The sequence below is a fragment of the Fragaria vesca genome, linkage group LG2 (assembly GCF_000184155.1).
Source record: "Fragaria vesca subsp. vesca linkage group LG2, FraVesHawaii_1.0, whole genome shotgun sequence".
NCBI classification, from domain to species: Eukaryota; Viridiplantae; Streptophyta; class Magnoliopsida; order Rosales; family Rosaceae; genus Fragaria; species Fragaria vesca.
This window is the reverse complement of record NC_020492.1, coordinates 12053854-12059872: the sequence shown is the minus strand read 5'-3', so window position 1 is coordinate 12059872 and position 6019 is coordinate 12053854.

The following is a 6019-nucleotide window of genomic DNA, read 5'->3' as shown; positions in this document are numbered from 1 at the left end:
TATATGTTAAGAAAGAGGTAACATTTGACTCTTTCATGAGTAATATATAATTTAAAAGCCATGAATAGCTTGGTACTGCACTAAAGATTGAAGAAAGAACTGAACAGAACAAAAAGTTAAATGTAAAAGAGCAGTGTCTTAAAACTTCTATGCGTTAAATCAAAATCCTTACTGATATATAAGTGCCAGCACTTTCTGAAAACTAATGCTATTAGTCTATTACAGTTCCAAACAGTCAAAACCCAATTTTAAGAGTCAATAGACCCTCTTGATGGGTCTAGACTGTATAACATCAAACATGACACGAGGCAAACCATTTACAAGGCTACAACAATATCTACTTTGCCCGGACCTAAAATTACCTAAAATTTACCATCAGAAAGTATTGAAGATGAGAATAGAGGCACAGGAAACATGGCGCACCAAATTTACCAACACTAATATGTTGAAAACTTAATGGAAATCAAAAACATTCACAAATTTACGGAAAATTTGAAATCTTGAAATTGATTACAATTGTTTCCTAAATATATCCTAAATACCGAAAGGAAAAGGAAGAAGAGCATACTTGCAGTGGAGAGTGGAGCACTGCAATTTCCTTTTGCTGATGGATTGTGTCAGTGAGTGAGATATTTCTGGCAATGAAGTTGTATCTGGATGAAGAGCCAAAATGGGGGCTTCTGTGAGGCCTGAAAACATCAATGCAACTGTTCAAAAAATGTGGGACGGAATAATGTCATCAAACCAGGAAATACAAAGTAATTGCATTTGGAGTAAGCCCCTTTGCAACTACAGAACGCATTCAACTAACCAAATCATTCAGGAGGCCATTTACTTTTAGTTAATGAATTATTGCTTCCACATAAAGAATTCTAACTCATATTGTGAATTTGGGAAATTAGGTGGGCAAGATCATTAGTTTCCCACAAGGGTTTATATACAGTAGTGAAACTAAAGGATATTGATCAGTCTATATTAGACCATGATCTTATCTATAGCACAATGTCAACACAGCACATAAAGGAATACAAACCAAAACTTCTCTCAGCTACAAATGATTGAGTGGGATAGTTTTAGTAGAGCTGCCACTCAAACAACAAAACTAGAAAACAAAAATCTGTAAAAAAAACTGCCCAGAAAAGTTCTAGAGTAAGTTCTGAAAAATAAAAATAACAAAAAGATCAACACGCCAGAAACAATACCATGAAATTACCTCAACAATTGCTGGTCACTGTGCAATTCTGGATGGTTGCTGTTGTGTTGTATTGCTGAAACAATGTGTGTGGGCACTGGGCAAGATGAGGCAAGCAATACATTCCTCAGTCCTAGTCTGTGCCTTGCTTTTACTCTTGACCAAAACAAATATATGCTAGGCACAAATCTACTCTGCTCACAAAGCAATAAAGACTGACCAGATGCTATTCTTTATCCAGTGAACTATAGTATGAAGCTCTAACAGGTGGCACTGCAATTACTACTAATAAAGTATTGAAGACTTGACCCATCATCAGCAAAGATCCTCTAATCAAAAACAGATATGCCATGCCATCATCTTAATCAGGACACAGAAAAACTCTTAATTCAATATTTGTTCAAGACACTTGCAACTTGCAACTATAAAGGTAAGCACGAGTCTAAAAATAAAAATCACATATTTGATGTTATCAAAATAGAATTCAACTCCTATGTTAACTCGGTCCAGTACATCATTGAGAAGTAACAAGTACTAGTAATGAAAAGAAAACTTCAAAACCTCACCCCGTACATTACCATACTGTCAATACCTACAAACTCAGCTGTTTTGAAAGTGTAACCGCGATCTTGTTTATATTCACAAGCTCAAGGACTAGGATTCACCCGGTGCTTGATGTGGTTACCATGCCAAAAGAAGTCCGTCCAGCTCAAAATTAGTGCATTCAAATGGAAGATGGCATTTACGATCTCTAGGTCTCTTGAAAGAATTCAATATATAAAGTTATAAACATGCCTCATCCATGACAATTATCATGCCTACATCTAAATGCAACCTAATGAACTTTATCTAACGGTTCAACACATAATCTAAAACTTATATCAAAATAACCTCAGGACTATATCTAACTACATACATATACCAAGAGGCTAGGAGCTGTTACATTTTGGGGCTTTCCATTTGGCCATCTATTCCCCTCCACACCCATCACTAATCTTCTCGCCCCTCCAAAATCATCGAATTGCATAGACATGATGAACTGAGATTACAACGGCCAGCACAGTAGAGACTAGTTTTATCGATTGACTTTCTTCGGACCCTGCCCAAAAGTGATGTTCTTCTCACCATTTTCCAAATTGGTGTTTCAATGAAATTCAGTACCCAATCCAATGAGTCTTTCTAGTGAGGACCTTTAAGTTGAGAACTAGTTGAAGACTTTTCGGTTTATAATTTAAAATACATATTTTTCGATCGCATCTTGGCATCTCATCCATTCAGTTTTTAGGCTTATATGTGTAGATCAGCCCTACAAATTTTCAGTCAAATCGGTTATCGTTAAGGTAACAAACTAGATCAAATTAATAGACGAACCAAATCTGTCAAACATGAACCATTTCATAATTGGTAAATCACATTTATGAATGTCTTAACGATTTTCAATATGGTTGAAAATTTACATAAATAATCTACTCATAAATACCTATAAACTGAACGGTCAAGATGTGGATATAAAATCAAAAAGTGGAATAAGTCGAAAAGTCCTCAACTTAAGAGTCCACATTAGAAGGGCTTCCCAATACTCAAATCTGAAAATTATAAAATTCTTCGCAGCTGCCTCTGCTGGAGTTTGTCTTTGTCTTTGCATTTGTTCCAGTCGTTGTCTTTCATTTTCAAGTCGTTGTCTTTCCTTTTCAATTTCCACTTGTTTCTTCGTGGCCTCAAGATCCTCCGACCTTTTTGCCTCTACCAATTGTGCTTCAACTCTCCTCTATTCTTCAACTTGCCTGCCTCCTCTTTAGTTCTGCCACTTTCTTTTTCTCCTCATTATGAAGAGTAGCTTGTAGATATACTCACCAAAAAAGTATCCAGGAAGACGTTTTATGACTCACTAAGCAAGTAAGGCATATGGTTGATGTGTATGCGCCTACTTGAGAGGAAATGTCATATCAGGAGTAGCATATATTGTAATTATGGTATTTAATACTTATCTTGTATACTTGTAATCCTCCATATATACCTTAAATGTGAGATGAATGATATATCAAACAATTCATTCTAGAATCTTGATATCTTCAAGTACATGCATGTATTTAAACAACCACCAACTAGCATATATTCTAATTATGGTATTTAATACTTACCAATTGTACACTTGTAATCCTCCATATATACCTTCAATGTGAGATGAACAATATATCAAACAATTCATTCTAGAATCTTGATATCTTCAAGTACATGCATGTATTCAAACAAACACCAACTAGCAAAAAGTACTGTTCTAATTGCGACTCTATTTGTTTTGTCACAGTGGTGACATAATGAAAAAAACATTATGTTGCAGAATGCAGTTTTCCTACCATGTTGCAGCCGAAAAATAAATCTTAATGACACTTGGTTTCACTTTGCCACTAGGTTGTTGTGACCATTTGACCAAACAAAAGATACGCTTCTTAGAATGGATAAAACACACAAAGAGATAAGTCCTGACCTTTTGTTGAGAGATGAGTTCACACCAAACCATTGACCACAATTATGGACGGAAGCATTGACCATTGACCCACCATTGTTGGACATATAATTTATTAGATCTTAGATCTTATATCTTTTGTTTTTTTTTTTTTTTTTTGACAATATAAAAAGAACCTGAAAGTACAAAACTTCTATTACAACCACCACCTAAAAAGTCAAAATAAAAAGCCTAACTAGCTACAAGAGCTAGGAAGGGATCTGCTCCAAGCTTGAGTTCTAATTTTATGTCCCAGTTTTGCAATTGCATCAGCCACGAAATTCATTTCTCGGTGAACATGTGTGAAAGAAACTTGACCAATCTAAGAGGCAAGAAAGAGAATGTCTTTGACAAGAACTTGAATCTTCCAAGGAGTAAAACATGTACCATTGATGGAATTGATTAAGATTTGAGAATCTCCTTCAACCAAAATTTTCTGAAAACCATGGATCCATGATGCTAAAAGACCCGCACGTAATGTAGAAGCTTCAGCTGTCACTACCAGAAGAAAGGTTTTAGCCGACGAAAATAAAAAAATCAGGCGACGAATTTTTTTTTGTCGGCAAAAGTCCACATTAGCCGACGAAATTTTCCTTCGTCGGCTAATTTAAATTTTTGTCGGCTATAGTCAACTGTAGCCGATGAAAAAAAAATTCGTCGGCTATACTATACTTTAGCCGACAAATTTTTTTTTTGTCGGACAAAGTTTTCCTTCGTCGGCCAAAGTTTTTACTCGTCGGCTAAAAGAAAAATAATAAAATGTTGTATAACTTGCTTAGTAGGTTTTAAACAAATACACAACTTTGTGAACCAACTCTACATAGAAGCAAAATTAACAAAAATCTCGTGAAATAAGATGTGTTCAGAATGGTGAAATAAGGCTATGGTTTAAAAATTACGTAAATAGGGTAACATATCTGATGTAGAACAGTCGAAACCCGGTATGCTGCAGATTTGGCGTTCGGTATCCGATTGACTATTGTGATACCTTTCCGGAAGCGTAACGGCCCTACGAGTCAAACTCATTGCTATGCTATGATATATGGGCCTTTTTGGACATCCGAGTCCGTTTAGGGCTTCAAAATGCAGTTTTCTTATTTCCGATTAGAGTTGACCGTTTCGATCGAGCTCATAACATTGTCGAATCCAGTTGAATTTTTTACCATAGACATCTTTCGTCATAACGCTCATATCTGACGGTCAAATTTTGGTTTGTGAATTTTAGTCATCGGAATCACAACGTGTCTACTAATGTTATATAACTTCTTTGTGAACCAACTTTACATAGGAAGCAAACTTATCAAAAATCTTGTGAAATAAGATGTGTTTAGAATGGTGAAATACGGCTATGGTTCAAAAATCACGTAAACCGGGTAACGTCTCGGTGCCGATAGTAGCGGTCAACCCTATTTACCGTTATTATTCCCTATGTGGAGCCCTATCGTCGGAAGGTAAATGTCTCAAAATTTTTATATGGGCGGTTGCGTCTCATCTACGTGAAAGTTTTTCATGTGGAAGGTTTGACCAAACTACGTAATATAGAGGGAGATATGAGCGTTTTCGTGAATTTATAGACTTTAGCCGATGAGATATTAAAACAGTCGTCCACTAAGGTCAAAATTTTTTTGGCGGTAAACCAAATTTGGAGGAAAATTTTCAAAGGACTTTAGCCGACGAAAATATATGAAAAGTCGTAGGCTAAAGTCGAAAAAATTTGGCGGCAAACCAAATTTGGGGGAAAATTTTCAAAGGACTTAAACCGACGAAAATATATGATTTCGTCGGCTATTGTCAAAAAAATTTTGGAAGTCAACCAAAATTTTCAAAACAGTTTAGCCGACGAAAATAAAGAATTTCGTCGGGTAAAGTTCTTTATATATGAGTTTTACCGGAGGTGGATGGTAAGAAGTCAGAAAATCAGAAAAGTTACTGTTTCGCCTGCCGGATTTTCTTCTCGGCCTAGCTCCGCCGTCAAGCCACCGGAGACCGCCACACTTGTCCCAAAAGCTTCGTCGTCGTCTCTACTTCATTGCTGGACAGGTGGTGCATCGAGTGGCGCTGCCGTGAGAGATAAATCGAGCTCCAAAACTCCGTCGGTTCGGATTCGGTGTCGATCTAATTTCTCCTTCCTCAGGTCACCATTTGGTGAGTTCTATATAAGGATAAGTTGAGTTTGATTAGTACTACATTCCTGTAGAATTTGGTAGCTCGATTCGGTGTGTGCGAGGAGAATCGAATATTTAAAGTTTTTAGGGTTTAAAATTGGGGATTTTTATATTTTGATTCAATTGACCTGTTTAAGTTTAGAATTGGGCTTCAAT